At 32.2% G+C, this 24022-nt stretch overlaps 1 protein-coding gene and 1 pseudogene across 1 annotated transcript in view; one reads left to right on the forward strand and one right to left on the reverse strand.

Annotated features, from left to right (window-relative positions):
* Positions 1-24022, forward strand: part of STPG2 (sperm tail PG-rich repeat containing 2) — a 410131-nt gene that overhangs the window by 366014 nt on the left and 20095 nt on the right. The window lies entirely within an intron of this gene.
* Positions 22399-22753, reverse strand: LOC109452304 (large ribosomal subunit protein eL34; annotated as a pseudogene).

Consider the following 24022-nt stretch of genomic DNA (forward strand, 5'->3'; position numbering starts at 1 on the left):
AACATATACAAATATTTTTTCTAACATAATTGCAGGCTGAATTTCTAGGGAATTTTATACTCAGTATTACAGTACATTTTTTTTCAAGTTGCAGAAAAACAATATGGCATAATTCCAAAATATTTTTCATACATTACAATTACTTTAAAATTCCTCACTTCAACTTTACAATATTTTAACTTTACAAACTATGCATTGTATCCTAACTTCCTGTTTCAAATTGCTCCCTCAACTTATAATTTACTACTCTGGAGGCAGTGGTTGACTTTTTATGGGGTGATTATTTTCCAGTTGTTTCTTCTTTCAATTCCCTTTTCTGCTTTTCCCCTCTAAGCACCCACAAACACATGCATGTGTCTTTTCTCATTTACTTGATATGTGGTCTTTACAATGAGGCTGTCTTTCTGTGAAAATGAAATTTTATATCTTGTTAAAAATTCCAGAATGCTGCATCCCCAATTGGGTATACATTTCTGAATCCAAGACACTAAATCTGAAAAGCCAGAAGGAAAAATGACTTGCTTGTAATATCCATAACTACTTATAATAATGCAACCTTATAGATTTACTAACGCCATGATTTATAGTCATGCAAATTCCTATAAGTAAGGTTTTCATCTCTGAAAGTGTTCCACACCAAAAGAAAACAGATTTGTAGTTCACTTAATTACAGCTGTATATCTTCATAGCATTTATTAGTCATGCCTCACATTCACCTTAGGGAGATCATGTTCCAGATACATTTTTTTTATATTGTCAGAAAGTCTGATTATTTTGCATTTAGCTTGATTTTGCTGAGACCTTGATCTTAAAGTCCCATGCATGTTTTAAAAATCATTCTCAGTGTTTCTCCTCATAATATTTTACAAACTTTCAGATAAGATATTCCAGTTAGTGACCACTTTTTTCAGCTTTGTTCCATCCCCAGTCATCCTAATGACACACATTAAGATGAATGTATGTAATTGTGTGTGTGTGTGTGTGTGTGTGTATATATATATATACATATATATATATATATATATATATATATATATATATATATATATATATATGATCTCTTATGTGAGACCTCGCAAGATAGTAATATATAGTCAGGACAAGGGAGCTACAACTAAAGAAATTCAGACCTGATTGTGTATATGATTTTTGGTAGTAATAAAGAAGATAATAGCACAAGGTAATCGGCAGCTGGAAAAGAAATTTGAGCTAACTGACAGAAAGAACTGGGAGTTTAACTTTTATTTAAATATCTACAAATAGTATTTTCAAGTATGTGAAAGCCTGTACTCTTGAAGCTAACAAATTATAAGGAGAAATATGAATGATTTGGAGTTTTGTTTGCTCTTTAAGTCATACCAAATCATATGCTGTATGAAGTATATTTTTATTGCTAATACAATTCAACTCGCTTTTTTCTCCTTCATAAGAAAGTTGAAGTTTCAGGAAGAACTTCTTCAATTCTTTCCTTTTTTGGGGCATCCACTTTTTTTAAACCTGTTTTTTTAAAATTAAATTTATTTAAGGTAACATTGGTTAATAATATTATATAAATTTCAGGTGTGCAAAATTATAGTTTAATATCTATATACTTTACTGCATGCTCACTACCCAAAGTCTAGTTTTCTTCTGTTACCGTACATTCAAGCCCCTTATCCAGTTCACCCTCCCCCACTTTCATTTACCTCTATATAAAACAGGAAAGTCACAAATGAACTAACAAAATAAACTCATAAATACGGACAACAGAATGGTGGCATTAACTTCCTCACTGAAAAGAAATTTTCTCCTGGGATTTGAGGACAACTATACTCTCAGTCCTCCTGACACAATCTCCCAGGGCTCTCACACTTTCTGTTCTTCCTTTTTTAAAAAAAATTGAATTTGTTGGGGTGACATTGGTTAGTAAAATTCTGTAGGCTTCATGTGCACAGTTCTATAATACATCGTCTGTATATCACATTGTGTGTTCACCACCCAGAGTCAGTTCTCCTTCTGTCACCGTATATTTGTCCCCCTTTGCCCTCTTCTACCACCTCCTCCCCCCTTACCCTCTGGTAACCACTAAACTGTTGCCTGTGTCTGAGTTTTTGTTTATCTGTTTGTCTTCTTCGTTCGTTGCTTTCAGTTTTATATCCCACATATGAGTGAAATCATATGGTTCCTGGACTTTTTCTGTCTGCCTTACTTTACTTAGCATGATAATCTCCTGGTGTCCTGTTTCTTCAGACCACTCCCTCATTCAGTTGCCTTCTTTCTGCTATTTCTTCAACATCTCCAGCTGCTTACACTCCCTTCTGCACACAATACATTCATGACTCTCAGATACGTGGGACAAAAACCATGGCACACTAGCTACTCTCAAGCTCCCTTTCTTCATATCCAGGCTCTAAAGAAGAGTCCGAATTTATTTTCTGTCTGTGTACCTTGTATGAATGCCTCCGCTTATTGGATTCTATCTTCTACCACTAAGTCACAAGTGTTTTTGTTGACAGCAGCAGTGAACTCTTGAATGCAAAATCCAAAGAACATGTTTTTGAAGCCTTGTTTCTGGCTTTTTATTTTTCATTTGTTTTAGTTTGTTTTTGCAGCATTGCCCACTGTGACCACTTCTTCGGTATTTTATCATAGCTTTGTGACATAAGCTGGGCAGGCACCATAGCATAGTGTTTGATTTCATGGAATTTGTCAGAAATACCGGGATTTAGTGTCTCTATTTTGCTTTTTGCTATGTGGATTGCTTTGGTCACATTACCTAATCTCTTCAATCTCAGTTTTCTTTTATTTGAAGTAGAGATGGGAATCATATCAACCTAAAAGGGTTGTAAGGATCATATTTTTTAAACAAAGTTATTAAAGGACCTATGTTATATGTATTGCATGCTGAACCCTCATAAGTGAGAGCTATTATTAATATTTTAAACTATGAGGATACTATTCCCTGTATCTTCCATTCTTTCTTCTCCATATCAACTACTCTATCCTTTCCTTCTTTCTTCTTTCCATTCCTTTCCCTTTCCCTTCTCACCTTTTTCCTTTTCTTTTCCCCTGTCTTTCCTCTTCTTACCTTTCTCATCTCTTCTCAGTCTATTTCTTTAGTGCCCTCAGGTGTTCCAATAACTATCATGGCTGTTGCTGCTGGTAAATCCCAATTCATTTAACCAGTCCACTTATGTCTCAAGTGCTTCAAAACTACAGATTGAATTTCATGCTAAATACTTCCAGCTGGATGTTTCCTAGGCTTGTCAAAGATAGCATTTCCAAACTGAAGTGAACCTATCTGACCACTTGCCTTAAATCTGCATTGCCTACGTTTCTTCTCCTAGGTATTGATGCCAGTCATTTAGTCCTGGAAATTCTTTAATTTTATTATCACTTAAATCTTTATCATCTTTTCCTTATGCCCACTCTTATTTCTCTAGTTCATAATCTTATTTATTTTCACCTAGATTACTAAAATGGCCTACTATATATGGGCCTTTATTAAGTCTTGCACACTTCTAAGCCATTATTCAAACTGTTGTCAGTTTGAAACTTTGCAAGTGGAAATCTGATTTTCTTATGAAGCTTGTTGTTTTTTCAGTTGTTCCCTATACAATCTCAAAATTTTTTTAAAAAGGAAACAAAGAAAAAAGGGCTTTAAACAATGTTATGCTTATTAATTACATAATTGCTTTGTTTTCTATATATTTTTGTTTTGATGGTTACTGTCTATTTATGGCAAGTGAACCTTTAATGGTATATTTTGGTCAATGTTTATTGAAAATAATATATATTCTGTACGTATTGTGCATAATGTTCTATATATGCCAATGAGGTCAAATTGATTAATTATGTTGAAATTTTCAACTATGTTATTGTTTTTGTTTGTTTTGGGTTTGTTTGGTCTGTTTATTATACCAGTTACTGACATAGGTGTATTAAAATCTCCCCTACTATGACTGTGGATATATGAATTTCTCTACTCATCTGTTAATATTTTCTTCACATAGTTTGGATTGTTTTATAAGTTAAACAGAAAACTAGGGATTTTTATTGAAATTATTTTTTAATCATTATGAATTATACTTTTTTGATCCCTAGTAATTATTTTTACCTTAAAGTCTTCTTAGTAAGAAATTAATATAGCCACACCTCTTTCTTTTAATAAGTATTTTGTGATATATCATTCCATTTCTTTACTTTCATTTTTCTATATTGGCATATTTTAAGCATGTTGTTTTGTAAATAACATGGCTTTATCTTATTTTTCAAAACTATTCTGACCATCTCTGTCTTTTAATTGTGGCTTTAGTACTTTTAAATTTTATGTAATTACTAATATATTTGTGTTTAAATTTACCATCTTGCTATATATTTTCTATTTCTTCTTTGCACTTTGTTTTTTCATTCCTCCTTTCTCATTAAGAAAGAGCTTTATTTATAAGTATATTAATTGTATTTAATTAATGACATATTCTTGTTTCTTCCCTGTATTCCTGTTTAGTGATTATCCTTGAGAATTCAACATACATTCTTGATTTATTAGTCTACCTATGCTAGTGGTATCATCAGCATTTCCTAAACAATGCTAAAAGCATGCAACACTTAGCTTCATTCACTCCCCTTTTACCTTTTGTGCTACTGTTATACATTTTTCTTTCTGTGTTATACATCCACAAGACACAAATAATATTGTTGTTTTAAGAAGTCAGTATTTTTTCTATATATTAACATAGTCACCTTTTCTAGTGCTCTTCATTCATTTCTTCAGTTTCATCTTTGCATCTGGGGTCATTTTTCTTTTAGCCTGAGAAAGTTACGGTTTTGTTTTGTTTTGTTTTATTGCAACCAATTATGTCAGCTGGTGACTAATTCATTTTCTTTTTCTGAAAACATTGTTATTACACTTTTACCTTATCTTTGAAGGATATTTTCACTGGTTAAGTATAGGAGAATTTTTTTTTTTAATCTTCAGAGCTGAGCACATTATCTACTGACTTTCATATTTCAATTGATAAGTCTGCTATCCGTTTTATTGTTACTTTTTAAAAATAACTTATTTTAGTCTTTGTATTTCAATAACTTGACCTTGATGTGGCTATTATGGTCTTCATTTTATTTATCATGCTTACGGTTTGCTGATCTTCTTCAATATGTGGGTTGATACTTTTGATTGTTTTGGAAAATTCTTGGTCATTGTCTGGTCAAAGATTGCTTTTGCCATAATCTCTTTGTCATCTTCTTTCAGTAGTGTAATTACAAATATGTTAAACCTTTGCTGGTCCCTTCTGTCTGTTGTACTCTATTTTGTTCTTTGAATGCATTTTTCTATGTTTCAGTTTACAAATATTTTGATTGACCTTTTTTTTCGTTCACCAATCCTGTTTTCTTTTCTGTCCAGTTTACTGTTAACCTCATCCAGTGAGCTTTAAATTTCAGATATTGCACGTTTCCAATTTTTACATGCCTTCTTGATATTTATAGAGTCCATTTCCTGATAGAATATGTTCATCTTCCCATCAAATTTGTCAATCTTTTCCCTAAGTTTTAATAACATAGTGATATCAGTTATTTTAATCTTCTTTGTGGACAACTCCAGTATTTGGATCATTTGTTCCTATGCTTCCATCGCTTACTTTTTGTCTTGATAGATGATCACAATTTCCTGCCTCTTTGTATGACAAATAATTTTTGAGTGTTAGTCAGACTTTGTGTGTAAAACAATTTTAAGTTTCAGCGCTATAATTCATTTGCCAACAAGTACTGATTCCCCATGGGAGGCTAATCAGTTCAATCCAATGTAGAACAGAGCAATATCAGGTTTGGTTTGCAATTTTAGTTAAGACCCAATTCACTTTTGGTTCACTTTTCATTTATCCCTATTCCTTGGACATGGTCCTTATGAGCTTTTGATTAAAAGCCTGGTAGATTTTTGTCTTCTTATCCCTGAAAAACTATGGGAGATTTAGCTTTAGAGTTTTGCCCCCAGAAAGCCTCAAAATAGGTCAGGTGTACATATGTCATGGGACACCTCCTTTAGTAGTATTTGTCTCACAAACAAAACAAGATGGAAAAAATGTCATGCTTCCCTTCAGGCCTATCTCCATCCTGTCCATTTACCAACATAAAGTTGACTGATCTGGAAAACTGGCCACTTGCCTGTGGCTTCTCAAGTTTCCAGTCACATAGCTCCACATGCCCACCAAATATTCTGCTGGTGTCTCCTTATTCCAGTGAAGTCACTTTGTGGGATCCTACTGTGATCCTCAGATCATACCCAGAATCAAATGCCCCTAGAGAAGAAAATAGATAGTGATAATCAGATAGCCTAGGAAAGGCTCATCCCTCTGGTATTTTAGTTTATCTAATCCTTATTGTTTCCTCAAAACTCCAATATCTTAAAAAATGTGACTTTTTCAAATTATCTCTTTCACTAATTGTGACAATGTGAGCATTGTCCTTCTGTAATTTACTAGATCCTATTGAGAAGTGGAAGTTCCCCACACTTAACTGAAGCTTGTTGGTTCTTTCCTAGGATTCTCCTAACATTGTAAGAGTCTGTGATTCTCTTTGTCATAATACTTTTCTCATTTGATCATGATCCATGTGTGTGTGTGTGTGTGTGTGTGTGTGTGTGTGTATGAGTGTGCAGGAGATAAGGGATCTGGGTTGTGTTTATTTGTCTCTGCCTCTAGACTGTAGGGTTTCTAGAGTCAGTGTTCCCAGCATTTTATCCATGATGCATAGGAGGTGAAGAGTACACTTGGAATTAATCAGTGATCCCAGGACACAGATTAGTAGAAGTTTAGAATCTTATGTTTCACAAGTTTATGGCTTTTCAGTCTCTATGGTCCAATACAAGCCCTTATTAGCTGTTGCCTGAAATACTTAAATTAGCTTATCATAAAGGTTATCCACATTCTCTCCATACCAATATGTAATTGAGCTCCAAAGATGCGATTTTGACCACAACACAAGATTATCAGCTTAGCCTGGTAACTATAACACTTCCACTTTGTATCTTTCACAGAGTTTGTAGAGTGCTTTGTTCTTAGAAGGCACATAATGTTATATTTAAGATGATTGCTAAGGTTTCTATTTTCTACAATTTTTAAGGATTAATTCTAATAAACAATTGAGTAACATTTATGTAAACATAAATGTTATGTACCAGGAGTACACAGTTATGATGTCAGTTGTAATTCTGAAGCACACATTACTGTTTTCCATCTTCAAAATGAATGCCCTTTTTCATCTCTCTAACACGTGGCAAAAGTGGGGGAAACAATTGTAGTTTTAAATATTTTATTTACTCTTATATAATGTTAAAAGTGCAGGTTTGTCTTGATTTAAAATCAAATACTATAAATACCTTCTATTGTTAACACCCAAATAAGGTGTTTTTAGATTTTCTTTTCATATTATATGACACAATTCCTCATTAGTCTATTCTTTTTCACACTTTTCTTTTTCATTTGGAAATTCTCTATGATTGTCTGAACAATGTGCTAATGAAAATGAAACTTCACTGTTCTTTACAGTTTATTTTAAGGCAAGATATTATTACAATTTCTTGTAAGATTTTTCTGAACCTAATTAAAAATTAGTACATCAAGTCTAATTTTTATAGATTGGATGTCTAAAACTCACAAGGAGGAATAAAATTTCATCTTCAACTTAAATGAAAACTTTTGCTGTGTTATGTAAGTTTTCATCTGAAGCTTTTAAAAATTTCCTCATAAATTGGAATTAATTGGTGGATTGTTTTTAGCTTCATATCCCACATAAAAGTCAAGTTATACTTTTTTCTACTAGAACTGTTTTGTTAATTTAAATAAACGCATCACTAGTTATTTAGGAAAAGAAAGAAAATCATAAGGGTTTAGTGAGTTATCTGATTTGTTTTTAACATAATCTGAGAGGTATATGTCAAGAAAGACTGTGTTAACAAATAATTCCCATAATTATTGGCTTAAGAAAACACAGTTTATATCTTGTACATGTTAGATGTCCATATCGGTTTTCAGGGCTCTTCTCAGAGACCCAGAATAAAAGGTCCCACCAACTCAAGCACTGCCAGTCACTCTGCCAGGGGTAAACTAATGTTCTGGAGGGTTCTACATTAGCCATTGCATGCTCAATAAACATCACTTCCACTTAAAACTCATTGGCAAGAAGGAATCATATGACTCAACTAATCGAAGGTAGGGACGGAAAAGGCAAGTAATGAAATCCTACTCTGTATTTGGGAGGCAGAGAACTAGAAGTATTAGAATAGTTACATAAATGTTTACTAGAGAAGATCTCCGCTTTTATTAGAAAATGTAGCTTATTCATGTTGGTGGTGATTAATGATATTATTTATGGCACTGTTCCTGTAGCCTTGTTTATTCAGCATATTTTCTTATAATTTGTTTTTATCATTCTACCTATTTGATTGGTTAAATTGGGGTTGGTGATAATAGTGATGCTGATAACTACTGGCAAATTAAGTTGAAAATTTTAGAATTTAAAAACAATAATTTGTTATCCAATAGCACATCTCATTTAGCTTAGAAAATACCTACATATAAGAAATCTTCTTCCATCAAGTACTATCAACTTCTATTTTCATCTTCTGGGTTAGATAAGTTAAGTGTCTTGAAGATTATATATTTGCTGATACTGTTCATTGTAGGGGTGATAGTGAGCAAAGAGCGGGGGTATTCATTATTAAAATGAGAAGAATGTTGCTTGGGGGAGGTGGGTCATTTAAAATGCCCCCAAGGTTTTTCCAAAATGTGAAAAAAACAAAAGCAAAAGAAAAGAAAGTGACAACATGGATGGATCTTGAGAGTATAATGCTAAGTAAAACGAGTCAGACAGAAAAAAGCAGAGAACCATATGATTTCACTGATATGTGGTATATAAACCAAAAACAACAAAAGAACAAGACAAACAAAAGAGAAACAAAAACTCATAGACAACAGACAATAGTTTAGTGGTTACCGGAGGGTAAGGGGGGTTGGGGGTGGGAGATGAAGGTAAGAAAAAAGAAAAAAAAAAAAACACAAGAAAAAGAAAAGAAAGGAAAGAAAGCATTAGGCCCCTCCTATGGCTTTGGGTTCATCCTGAGTAAATGCTTTGATTTCTGATTGGATTGGTACTTGAGTGCAGTCCTATTTTATTAGTTACTTGTAGGCTAAAGATCCAGCTCAAATTATCTAAATAAAGAAATCCTCTGGAATATACCACTATTTGTGGCTGTCCTTTGTGTTTGGGCTTCAGACTTCCATTTTTGGTTTTGTTACTTTGGGCAAGCCTAATTTCTATGGATGTTGGGCTTGCCTTGTCATTAACATGGTGACAATAATAACTTCCTTTCAGAATTATAAACAGCAAAACACATTATATTAGAGTTATACTGAATAGTCCCTGGGACATAATAGGTCTTTCATTTGGCATTCAACTACTTGTAAAGCTAAAAGATTTCTCTGTAACTTAAACGTCAAGAACATTTCTCTTTCTTGCTTTGTGTGCATTTTAACAATCCCAGAGGAAATTCCAAAAAGCTCTTTGTACTAACATGCTGCATTGTATGTAGTTTTGGCTCTTGTTTTCCTATTTTTCAAACAGCACTATAGATTGATAAAAGAGAACATTCAGAATTTAAAATCATAGAGAGTAGAAAGTTTAACAAAAAAATATATTTTTTTCTACTGAATGTAATAATTGGTTATATGGAACATAGCTTAGAATTTAAAAATGATGAGAGATATTATTTCTCTCACATTATTTCCCATGGGTCCTTTTTTCAATTTTTCTTATTATTTTTCAGTGATGTTCTTCTTCCCCCACATTCTTCCCCCTCTCCAAGTTCTATAAAGCTTATCTAAATACAGAAGTGTAATTTTGATATCAAAACCAGAATCCATTTAGTATAAACTATAGACAGGTTTTAGTTATATTTTATAAGAATCTTAAAGAAGTTGATATTCTTTTCCTATGTAATCCAAATTCTAGGATACATTTTAAGGAAGTAACCAGAAAAAAGGAGGGAAAAATGCTCAAAAGTTTTTTCATATAATTTTGTATGTTGTGAAAATTTTGAAAACATGTAAATATTTGATAAATTCAGGACAATTTTGTACACTATTAATTCCACATAGTGGATTAGTTTATTAAAATATTGCTTATAGGTAGACATGTATGTTGCAATGTAAAGTATGAAAAACATAATTGTAACTTGCACTATAATTTTTAAAAACATATATTCTTAAAGGTTATAAAGAAATACACAAAAATATTGACAACATTTATGATTAGGTAGGTGGTACATTTGAAATATATTTTCTTTTCTTCTGTTATTATAATTGTTTTCATATGACCATTTGTTGTAAGTAAACATGTTTGAAAAATATGGAGTCTCCTCATTGGAAACAAATCTAAATTATTAATAAATACATATGTCTTATAGCATCTGACTATTTCTATGGTGTAAATACTTCTACCATGGCTGATTTTAAACAACTAATTGATGGAAATTCTGGAAGTTTAACAACAGTTGTGTGAGCTGGTATGAGCCATTGTATCATTTCATGGATCTATTTAATCATCCTGAAAACTAGGTACATAAAGGGAAAAACTCAAATGTTTATAATCCTTTTACAATTGAATTATCTCCTGGATAACCAAATAGTATATAAGAAGTATATTCTTATAAATAATAATTTCAGCTATAAATGAATATAAAATCATATAATTAACTATTACAACTTTTCTGTCTTCAATAAATTAATGAATCTGGACTTTGTGCATCATTTGGAGGGGGGAGGTAGGTGGGGGAGACAGTCTAAACTGCAGAGTACAATAGACATGGTCCCTCTATTGACTGTTTAATAGGGGAGAAAGAAATTAAAGAGATGTTTTTAGTTATGTGCTCTAATTTAATCTGCATATAATGACTCCCAGATTTACAAATTAGTTATGTGTTTTATCAATCCTCTCACTTTCTAATTCTGTTGCTAATACTATTTTTCTTTGTTAAGGTTTATATTGTAGACTCTACTAAAACCCTAATTTTTCTGGATGGTTTGCCCTACTTTCGTAAATGAATTCAATGTTTACTATCATCCCTTTACTAACCATACCTACATCATTAATTTTTTTTTGAATTCTCAATTTTTGAATCATGTTTTTGGTTGTGCAGATTTCAATACTAAGTAGTTAATTTTTAAGCCATCCATGAACTCATGGGTACTCTGATATGTTGTCTCATGTATGTGGATGTTTGTCATTTGCCCTTATATCCAAAGGCAACTTGCTGGAGAATAATAATCTTCACTCACACATACTTTTGAACACAGTATTTCACTGTATTCTGGTATTAAATGATGCTTGATGAAATTTGAGGTGAGCGTGAATGTTTTTCTCTTTGAAGTTGATTTTTGTTTTCTACCTGTATACCTGAGGGATTCTTTATCATGGAAACATGATAGTTTAACCAGAATTTGTGTCATTTCTGAATGTTATGTTAAATTTCTTTCTGGTATATGATGTAACATTCAGATTCAGTTTTTTCTTCATGTCAAATAAATTTGATTGTATTACATTTCTTAAACTTGTTGTTTCATTTACCAGATTTCTAATAAGTAGTTATCCATATATTGGATCATCTTAGTGTGTCTTCTTACTATCATCTCTCAATGAAAAATCTTTAATATCTATTTCTATTTTCTCTTAATTTCTTATGATTGCCTGAAATATTTTTTGTCGTTTATTTGACTTTTTATTGTATTCAGTCTGAGTCTTGCTATTTTTAATCTATACGTTCTATTTGAATATTTTGACTCTTGCTCTCCTTCTCTGTGAAATCTTGTATTTTAACTCATTTTGCTGTTTTTCATCTTATCTTTGTGATCCATTTTATTGACTCATAATTTTTCTGTATCTCAAAATGTTCTTGAGAATATACTTTTAGTCCTAGGATTTTATTTCATGTAAAGTCTTTGTTTTATCTTGCACGTGATGTTTCTTTTTTTTTTTTTTTGCACTCTCCCATCTCTGAACTTTCCGTTCTTTTCTTTTTTTCCTAATACAGTATGTTTGCATAGTTTCCATATACTGTTTTCTTTCATTTTAAAAAAATCTTAAAATGGGCAGCTTTAAGGCAGATCTTATATTTGCTCTGACATATGTGAGTGAATTATCCTTGACATATATTCTACTTTTTAAAGACTGTTGTTTGTTACTCTATTTAAAGGCTAAATATTCTGACCTACGTGCATATTTGCATATTCAGCAGTATTCATAAATGTCTCCTGCACCTATTTGATACCTCCTCTCTCATCGTGTACTAGATCAAGTCCCTTCTCACTCAAAGACATCTCTTCAACAATTCTTCCCTAACCTCATTATTAGGTTGACCCAAAAGCAATTCTATCTCTTCTATCTCTTCCACTATGTGGAATTAATAGTGTGCAAAAATGTAATTGCAATTTAAAAATTTAAAAATTGCAAAAACTGCAGTTACATTTGCACCAACGTAATAGATATCTTAGCAGCCGACAAACTCCTGTGCTTGACATCCAGGACACCATCCTACCTCACTGATCACACATTTTCAGTTTTCTTTGCTGGTTCCTTCTAATCTCCCTAACTTATTAAAGTTGGGGTGCTTTTAGGCTCTGCGTTTCACTTCCTCTTACAACCTTGGTGACAGCTAAATGCTATCTTTATGTTGACAAGATCCCATGTTTTACCTCCAGTCAGGATTTCTTCACTGAAGTCCAAACATCAAATCTCCATTTAGATATTTCATGGGCATTTCAAATTTATCGAAAGCCAAACTTCTGGCTTGACTCGTTTCTTTCACACCTAGTCAGAAAGTCCTATCGGCCCTACTTTCCAAATATATTCAAATTTCAACCTCATTTTATAGTCTCTGCTGCTACCACTGTCATCATCTATTCTCTGAATTATTGATACAGCTTCCTAATGGATCTCCTTACTTCTATGTTTGCTCCACCTCTTGTCTACATAGAATGTGCCAATTAAAATATAAATTAGATGAAGTCTCCCCTCTGTTCAAAACACTCCATGAATTCACTTCTCATTCTGTGTTAAAGCCAAACTACTTACAATGGTATAAGGCCCTATACAATACACCTGCCCCCACCTCCAATACAGTAACTCTTTTAGCTCATCTCCTGCTAACTTTCACATAGCTCACTCCATCTATGTGGCAGTGTCTAACTGGCTGTTTCTCACACTTGCCTTTTCTCTCACACCTGCTGTTTCTGCTGCCTGGTATCTTACCTTCACCTGTTCACATGGTTTATTCCCTTACTTCCTTTCCACAGAGGATTTTCCTGACCACTATATTAAAAACTGGAACTCCTCTCCCCCAAGGATTGTTCTATCTCTCTTCTCTAATTTTTTCCATACCACTTATCATAGTCTCATAAGCTGTAGATTTACTTGGGTTTTGTTCGTTTTTAGTACTGTTTCTAACTATCAGAATGTAAACTATATAAAACTAGATATTTTGTCTGATATTCACTGCCATTTCTTTAGAGCCTATAACAGTGCCAGATACATAATAGCTTCTCAGTAAAGAATGGTCAAATGAATGAATACAAGAATAAACAAATGTACCTTGGAAGGGCTAGGCATAAGATGCAGCTCAGCATAATCCATGCTGTGTGACCAGGGTTCTTTTTCTTACTGTTTTATTAATTGCCATATCACAGCCCACTTATCCCAGCTAAAGATGTGGCACACCCATAGTTTTTAGATCCTTTACTTAACTCAGTATAACATCCTCAAATATAGAAATTCCTGGTGACAATTTCGCTCTCTGCTGATGTTACCCTGCATCACCAAAGTCATTTTACTTTCTTGAGTTTATGCTGATTTTCCCAGGGAATCACTGCCATTAGCTTTGCTCAAAATTACGAAGTGTTCATGAGAATTTCCAGGATTTTCTTGACCCATTGCTTCCCAAGATTGCTTTTTCTGGGGAGTAGGGGGAGAAAGGAGTTGGGGCAAGGAATGATACTTTCTTTTTACTGAGATTATCTTGTTCTTTCATTGTATCCCTTTCATAATTGGGTCCTGCTGGTGAGTTTTATTATTTTTATTATTTTTCTTCATTTTGTTACATTTTGATTGAAGGAGAATCTTCAGTACTGATTTAATCCTCTGTCTTTGCAGGAGGTCTATGAATTATATTTTATTTTTTTTAAATGAAGCGATAATTAAAAATAAAACAAGCTGTGCTATTGGCATGTTTTTGTTTCTTTGTTTCTTATTTTAGTTAAAATGTGCAGTTAATTGGTTGCAAGTTTCAAGACCATTATGATTTTTTTTTTCAGGATACTTTTTATTTTTACAGTTGTAGGTTTTATTGTGAGAATTTCTAGGTAGCATTTTCCTAAATTGTATATTATGCATTTTTCTTCTGTTTTTATACATGAAAACACTTGTTTTGTGATTTACAAGTCTTCATAATTAAACAACAGCAACATTCAGCAGTATTACATACATATAATCAAGAACAAAATGTCTTCTGAAATGTTAAGGCAGATCTTTATGAGGTTTTTCTTAATCTTAAACTTCATAATACAAAAAATTGAAACACATGAACTTTTAATTAAAATTCTTTTAATACCTTACTTGAAAAATGACATGTATCTTCAAAAGTACTTCACCCACTTGCAATATTACTCTTCATGAAAATGTTCTCTGCTAAAGTCCACCATTTAAAATTGGGCAGCATGGTTTGCTTCTGAAATGAAAACTGAGTCATTATTTGAGAGTGCCTAATGCCTGATGGACCCACAAACACTAAATTGCATATTTCTTTCTTAAAATTCCTCCATTTAATAAACATATTGCCTTAATTACATACTCCATTTTCAGGAAAGAAAAATCGTCTGTGAGCTTCTGATTTTCTCCAGGGTTCATTTAGTAAGGGATATCTGTAACTGCTTCTTCCTGCTCCCCTTCCTGCATCAGAAGAATTGGTCCCCATGCTGTTACTATTAAAATCTGTTAGGTTTCAGCATCAATAAGTTACTTTAAGGCAACAAAGGAAATGGAATAAATAACAGAAATCATGGGGATAATGAAAAAATATAGGAACCAGGAAAACAAGTACATGAACATGGAAAAAATAAAAAATTTGTTGTGATAGTTTGCTAATTTGTGTTTTCCTTATTGATGTTTTGAAAGCATATTCATTTCTCTGACAGACATACCATACCATAGCTCTCTAGGAGCGTAGCAAAAAGAAGGCACAGTAATGTGGCATTGGGGGTACATGGAGTATTTCCGTTTGCATTGCTAAAATTTTTTAAAGTCCTTACTCCATATACCAACCTTTAAATTATAGTTTCCAAGTATTGATTTTATATTGAGTGTACAATAATTCATATTAATTTATTTAGCTAATAGAAACTAGCATAAATCTGTTTATATAAGGACTTTAAATAGAAGAAGTATATCTTTTTCTATTAATTAGAAGATTTCTTTTGGTAGATGATTCCTCAAAATTGGAAAAATAATTTGGAAAACATATGATTGGACAGGAAAATATTGCCTTTTCCTGTTATATCAGAACTTAACTGGAGCATTTATATTAATGTTATATATTTTGTTTATGTGATCTGATCAATAATGTTAAATAATTGACATTCATTAAGTTGCTAGTTTCCTTAGATACTATAATTAAATTATTGTAATTCAATATGTAGTAAAGGTTGTGTTTATCGATAGTTTTTGTGTAATTAATTTCTACCTTTTTTTTTAGGTTGAATTTACAAGTAGTCAGAATCATATATGATGCCGGCATATAGTTTTCTGTTTGGATTATCCCTAGTAGCACTTGGAAAGTAATGGAAATAAGTAATAGTTCCAAACTATTTCACCATTTTTATTTTAAATAGTATTTATTTTTTCTGTGTAACTCATCTTGAATAACGCTTCTTTTGTCCTATGTAAAACAGTAACCACAACTTCTGCTTTTTTTAAAAAAAAGATGGAATTAAACATGACAAATTTATTTTTCTTAGCATTTTTATATGAATGTTGCTTTCTCTTCTTTCATGGAGTCATGAACTTCTAACTAAAGTATAAGAGCAGAAAAAAAACTTCTGAAAAAATATTTGGCAGACGAAGTGAATGCCTCATGGTGAGTCTCACCTTTTAGGAAAGTCAAAGTACAACCAAAGGTATATTTGTAAGAGATTATTAGACAAGAGAAATGATTCACATACTGCTGGGATACACATACTGCTCTGTGGGAACTTCTTTCAGAGTTAGGATGTTTCTGAGACAATGCATAAATTGTACAGGTATCTATCTGCACAAGCACTGAAGACATGAGTATGACTTTCCAACGCAAAGATCGTTTTATTTTCAAATCTAATATTTTCTTGCTACCTTCTATATTATGCAGTATATTTCACTGGGTAACCATGGCAGTGCAGTGATTCTCAGGTTAAAGCTTTTTCATGAAACAAAGCTTACATTTTTTTTTTTTTCTAGCAGCAGGAAACATTTGACTGAAAAGCAAATCACAATCTTTTGAGACTAGATACATGCTGTGTAATTCTGAGTTCAGCATGTATCTCCGGGGGTGTTATATATATATGTATGTATGTATGTATGTATGTATGTATGTATGTATATATATGTGTGTGTGTGTGTGTGTGTGTGTGTGTGTGTGTGTGTGTGTGTGTGTGTTTTCCTGAGGCAGTTCTATTTTTCTTTGCTTAGGGATACAAAAGACATTTTATTCAAGTACTAAAACTCTGTATTGATATGGATAAGAAGATATAATTGTTAAAAATCAAGTGAAAAATTGCAAATTATATTTTGCTTTCTCTGTATATTCTGACAGAAAGCACTGCTTTTTCTGTTTGGGCATATAAGCAGGTTCTTTGAAGATATTGTCATGTTTAGAGCAATAAAATTATAAAATGAAAGTCCTATAGAAATTTGCCTCTATTAATGTTAGTCATGTATAATTTATAAAACACATTTGCTATCTCTCTCTCTGTCTGATTTTTCAACAATTGTATGTATATAAATCGTTTTTTTGATTCTTTATTTAATATATCCATGAAATCTTACAGAGAAAATAACAACACAGTCCTCTCATAAGAGTAAAACTTTAGATGAAAAAGCCTGCAAATATTTAGGCTCATGTGGACAATAGCTATTTATTGATATATATAGATGTTAATAAGCTCAGTAAAGTAAATTACTTCATCTGTTTTTTTTTCTGAACCAAGCTCTTTGGATAGAATTCATGGGAACTTGAAATTTTGTTTACTTGATCGTTCCCTTGGTTGTTTATTTTTGTCTAAACATCCCTTTTTCAAACATTTAATATATAATTTTTGGCAAAAAAAAAGATTGTTTTACTGCTGAGAGACTAAGTTTATTTTGAACATTGTAAATACAATTAATTGAGATAGGTTTTACTTGCATTTACATAGTTTTGAAGTCTAAATTATTTTATTCAAACTCATAGTATATCACTCCCAAAGAATGAGACAGGATATTGCCTCATGGAATTTAAACATTAAATTCAATACTAGGAAGAAACTTCAAAAAGAGTAGCTTGTCCAATATCAAAGAATAAGAGACCAAAAGAATTGTGTGGGTTGTTTTAAGGCTATTATTTTTTTTCAAATATGTACTGTGCATTTTGAAATATTAGTGTTAGAAAGTGATGTTTTGTGTTTATGTATCAGATTTTATGCCATCTCTTAGTATAGAATAATGAAAAAACGTGGAGATAAGATGTTAGGGAAAAATACATAAATAAAATTTGGTGATTTTTATAAGGAAGTAGGACTAAACAAGTAGGAATAATAGAATAAAGAAAAGGAATGATTGAAAATAGAATAAGAAATATTCTACATACAAAATAAAAATACTCAACCAGAAAAAGCATGTAGTTTGCTACAATTCTTTTGCTTTTTAAAATGTTTATTATATATTCATTATTACATATCTGTGAGTACTCAGTTATACTCTGAAAGAAACACTAGAAATGTGGGTGCTAACAATTTATGTTATAGAGATTAACTGATACACTGTTATTCCTTAACTATATCAAAAACATTTCTTTTGATATTTGTTTTATGTCATCTTTATTCCTCATTTTTATTATCATCAATGTGTATAGTTTAATTTAGGATTATTATGATGGAACAATGTTAATATCAGATTGCAGAGAAGCTTGTGGGATGAGAGATTATTTTAACTATTTTTGAAATTGCAGTCTACTACTATCTGCTCTCTGGCCATAAATACTCAAACACTTCCTGCATGAAAAAAAATCCTTACTTCTCCCCCAAGAAGTCTCATATCATTACTCATTGGCTTGAAGTCCATTATCTCGTCATCTATATTGTCAACTTGGGAATGGTGCTTCTGAAGGCTGGTACCTAAGGTGTTGCTCCTTGGATATAGTTTTTCTTCATCCAAATCTTTACAAACTAGAAAGACAATCTGACCTTTCTTCATCCAACATACGTTGGGGAGAACAAAATAGGAGGACCTCAATAAACATATATAATGGGAAAAGAGAAAGATAGACTACACATAGAAATCATCGGTCCATAGCAATTCTAACTCCAGCTAGGCAGATTTTTCTGAGTTTCTTGGGAAAGCGTCTTTGTAGTTCTTCACTCTGCCAAATGAGTTGTCTTCCTTTTCTGTAACAAAGGCTTTTGTCTGCAGCTGAAAAGTTTTCTCAGCATGCCACCTGTTTGAAGGCATTTGGAGGCAAAGAGAAAACTATTTTAAAATATCTGTATATTTCAGCCCATGAATGTATATGTTCTTTTAAACCTTGTTGATTTCCTACATATAATTATAAATTTACTGCATTTGACAAATCCATACCCACAAATCTCTTTGAGGTAATCCTCTCCCTGCTTTGATTTAAGATGTTGTGGGACAATATTCTTAAAATATTTTGGTCTATGTGAGTGACTGAGATATTGCCTTAGGATGCTTAGGAGCCCATTTGTTTAGCAAAAGGGTTCTAGAAGGCACCCCCTGAAATTATTTGACAGCGTAACAAAGGGTTTTACAGACCTTTGGCTTGATTATTATCCTTGCAGCACTGTGAATTCAATCTTTGCATTGAAACAGTTTTTTACTTTGATAGTTCTGGTTGGAGGAGATGGCAAATAAGAAACAATTTCATCTTTGATCCCAGTTCATGGTTCTTTTATATTTTCGCTAAATCCTACTTGAAAATGGAACAGTTCCTCCTTTAGTGCATCTTAATATGGGCAGCTAAAATAAGATAATTGGCACTTTGAACATTTTGTATGAAGACCTTAGCAAGAGATTAGGAATGGAAGATTTTATTGAGACCATTTTGGAAATAATCTTCTAAAATATATGGTATAATACATTAGTATTTTAGATCTTTTGAACTTTTAGTCATCAGATATTATAATTTTTATGGTGTCTTCTAAGCTATACAATTTAGTGTTCTATATAAGAAGGACTCCCTTGTTGGGGAAATAGAATTAAAAATAAAATCTGCTAACTCAGAAATTTCTCTCCACAAAATATGGGAAAGAAAGAAAACATTTTTATGATTAAATGAGCTGTAAACCAGTCTGTGACGCACATCATAGGTAATCCCTAAAGAGATTACAAAGAAAAAAAGAATCCTTTATATAGCCAGGCAGATACAATTCACTAATACATGTTAAATGCCTGTATCTAAAGGAAAACAGAAACTTCTTGCTTGTTTGAAACAAGTAGGAGGTTACATCTTAGTCAAATGCACAGGCTTAAACTTCCAAGAAGACAGGGAGAAAGGGATTCACTTTCCTTGATGTTCATATTTCAAAAAAGATGGCTCCAAAGTCCACATGAAAGACTTTCCTAGGATGCAAAACTGGAAATAAGCTTATTGTGCTTTTAAAAGATTACATATATCTTAAGGCGGCAAAGAAAACATTTACAACTTCAAGTTTTCTAAAGGAAGGGAGGGAGTTCGCCAATCAGAAGAGGGAGGAAGAGTTCCCCTTCCCTTTTCGCACCATGGAAAAAATTTAATGTAGTGTTTTTAGAATTGTATTTACCCTTACATTCTACACTCTTCTTACCAGATGATCATTTAGTCACACACTGAGTACATATCAAAAGATTATTATGGCATTGTAAATTGTACCATTATTGGATACTGTATTTTGTTGGTTATGGTTCTCCAGAGAACAGAGAAACAGAGCAATAGGATACACACACACACAAACACACACGATAATGATGAGATTTATTTTAAGGCATTATAAGAGACTTATTGTATTTATTATAATGAAGAGATTTATTTTAAGTGATTATGAAGGCTGCCAAGTCCCAAGATCTGCAGTGGGCAAACTGGAGACACAGGAAAGTGAATGGTGTAGTTCCAGTCTGAATGCACAGGCAGAGAACCAAGAGAGCTACTGGTGCAAGTTCCAGTGTGAATCCAAAGGAAAGAGAAGACCTACATCCCAGCTCAAATGATAGTCAGGCAGAGAGAGTGAATTCTCCATTACTCAACCTTTTGTTCTATTGAGGCCTTCAATGGATTGCATAAGGCCCACCCACATTGGGGAGGGCAATCTGCTTTGCTCAGTCTACACTTCAAATGTTAATTTCATCTAGAAACACCCTCACAGACATGCAAAGAATATTTAACCAAATATCTGGACATCCTTGACCCAGTCAGATTGAGACTTAAAATGAACCATAAGTGATACTAATCATTAGAAAAGTATTCCTTACATTAATAGAAAAGTTGTACCAATTTTTACCCATTTACTCTAGGGCATCATTTATTTCCTTCCCTACATTGCATATATGAAGGAGTTTCTGTGGGAAAGATATACCAAATGAGGTGGGTTTGGAGTGGTTTATGAAATACTATTTTCTACTAATACTTGAAATAGTGGACTTAGTGCTCAGCTAAGATGAGGTTAACATTCCACCATAGATTTAGAAAGAATTAACAAAGACATTAGCCTAAAGTATCAAAATTAGAAAAAAAAGTCTAAAATTGTTTAAGTTAGTGAATCAGAAAGAGAATCAAAAATTTACCAAGCCAATTGAGGTTATAGCAACTAAATTCCCTACTCTATAAATGGGATTTAGTTACATATTTACTTGCCTTTTAGTGAATTTATTTGTGTACCTTTTGCCAAAGACTAGTCAGTGAAATGTGAGCAGAAATGAAATGTCTGTTCATAGGCAATGTTTGAATAAATGATAGCAGTGTATGTGTGCTAAGAATATGCTAAAAGAGTAAATAAATAAATTCATTAATAAATAGATTTATTAAGAGAGTGAATTAATGCTATAGTGATTGACTTGTGGAGATATCCAAAATATGTCATTAAGTTAATAAGCAACTTAAAGAATTATATATATTATATAATGCCATATATTTATGAGAAAAATCTATTTATGTATATCTGAACAAAGAGAAAAATATAGATGGATCCACATGAAAAAATTATTAACTTTTATCTGCTAGGGAAATGGTGAGTGGTTTATTAACTTTTAAAAATACAACTCTTTCATTTATTCCAATGAGTACTCATTACTTTATAATTTTATAAAAATTCAATAAAATAAATGTGAAAATAATGATATTAATTGAGGCTTTTCTCTCTAAAAGTCAAAAAGGCATCTGGTTCAGCTTCTAGGCTTTCTCCTCTTCTCTAAGCATCTTCCATGGTTCTGGTTTACCAAGGGATGGGGTCGTAGGAGCAGTTTGTCCTATGTTCATGCAATAAGGAAGCATATTGTAAAATATTTAAAAACAATAATCAAAAGTCAGCTAGACTTTTATTGTAACTATGTGCTAGCAATTCTAAACAATATCAGTGGTGACATTCCCCTCTCGCCATAGTGTCCACCCTCACTACCACCACCACCACCACTTTTTCATGTTCTACCTTTAATCAAGAAACTAAACTAATATAATGTTATATGTCATTATATTTCAATAAAAAATGTTTGTCTGGATAACTAATTTACTAACCTGTAGCTTCTTCTAATGTGTCTCATATTTAGACAATTTTGTCTCTAGTTAATCCTTTGCTATCAATAAAGTGTGTGTGCATGCGTGCATATCGTGCATATATTTTGGAGGTGGCAATAAGTAATTAATATGAACTACATTTTTGTTTTGTAAATCTACTTTAGTCACAGTAGAAATATACATTCATAAAAAAGGAAATGTCCTCAAGAAAGTTTATAGAATTTCTAATTCTATCTCAAAAGGACAACCAATGTTAGTTAACCTTTGGTGTGTATTATTTCAATAAGCAGATATGTCTTCCTTCTAATTTTTGTATTTGTTTATTTATTTGCCTTTTAATTGTTTTTATTACTCAAAAACATCTTCATTTTTTATTTAGTTTTCTGACTCTGTGCTTGGGTTTCAACACTCGTACAACAATTTTCTGTTCCTCGATAAGGAAAGCATGCTTGATCCTGTCACGGATACATGTAGCACACATGGATCCACTATAGGCCCTGCTGACATTTTTTTTGTTTGTTTTAGACAACCTCATTAGAACTTTAGGTCTCACAGCACCAACTCTGCGAAGTTTTCCTGGGCACACGCTATATGCAGATTTTGGTGCTTTCCCAAACTTCTTGGTATAAAGGTAAACAATTCTATTACCAGGGGTTCAGACAGCCTACTGTTGTGAGAAGCTGTATGGTAGAATAGCCTCTGATGGTATGTCAAATGCTGGACCATTCTAAATGCCTGCAGACACCGTCCCTGGAGGAGCCCTTCTGATCTTTTTAGACATAATCTAAACATAAACAAATTCAACCATTTCAAAATTCAGTTATATATTTTTCTAAGTGTTCTTAAATATGTATTTTCCTCTGTTGTGCCATTTATCAAGTTAAGTAACAACTTCATATGTATTCTGAATAGCTTGAGTTAAAAAGTACTATCTGTACTCAATGTACACATAAATGTTCTCAAATAAATTAGCCATTGTGAAATTTTGTATAATGTTTATTTTATGCATATGTAATTTGAGAATTCAAAATGAAGAACTAAATCTTTTTATTTACCATTTAGATCTACTTGCTTTATAAAAGTTGGTTTTGTGTTATATGTAAAATTAAAGAAATAATAGTGCTTAGATAAATCAATACAGTCAGAAAATGTTTACTTCAAATTTGAGAGGTATTGTATTTACAATATTAAACCTTAGCTGACATGAAACTCTTCTTAGAATGTTAATTTTTGTGTTTTTTTTCAGTAAAACACTGTTTTAAAATTATTTTTTTAATAAAAAGGAAAATAGGATCAACAGATACAATTACAGCTGTGGGGGAAGGTTGCGTAGATACCTTAAGGCTCCACCACTTTTCTCTTAAAACCCACGTCCAAGATAGTCCCTGAGTCACCTTCTCAGAATCTCTGTGGGTCTGTAGAGCAGTATTTTAATATTTTATTGTGGATGAAATATTGTCTTATGAAGGAATCGCTTCAATGACTTATATGATCCTGAAGAACATTTGAGAAATATTGAAATGATAGATATAGCATATTATTTTAATAATATGAATATTACTATTTCCTCCTACTGTGTTTCCCTGAAAATAAGACATAGCCAGACCATCAGCTGTAATGCATCTTTTGGAGCAAAAATTAATATAAGACCCGGTATTATATTATATTATACCTGATCTTATACTATATTATACCTGATCTTATATTATACCTGATATTATAATATCTTATATTATATTACATTATATTATATTAAAGACCTGGTCTTATATTACAATAAAATGAGACCAGGTCTTGTATTAATTTTTGCTCCAAAAGACGCATTAGGGCTGATGGTCCGGCTAGGTCTTATTTTGGGGGAAACACGTTATTGTTCCAACTAGAGACTATGGTCAGAAGATATTTACTGAGATTAAATGAGACTGAAGTTTAATTATGTGATAATATATTCTGCATGATATAATAGTTTATAACAATTCTATAAAGATTAATTTT

Source organism: Rhinolophus sinicus, linkage group LG02 (genome assembly GCF_036562045.2).
Source record: "Rhinolophus sinicus isolate RSC01 linkage group LG02, ASM3656204v1, whole genome shotgun sequence".
NCBI lineage: Eukaryota > Metazoa > Chordata > Mammalia > Chiroptera > Rhinolophidae > Rhinolophus > Rhinolophus sinicus.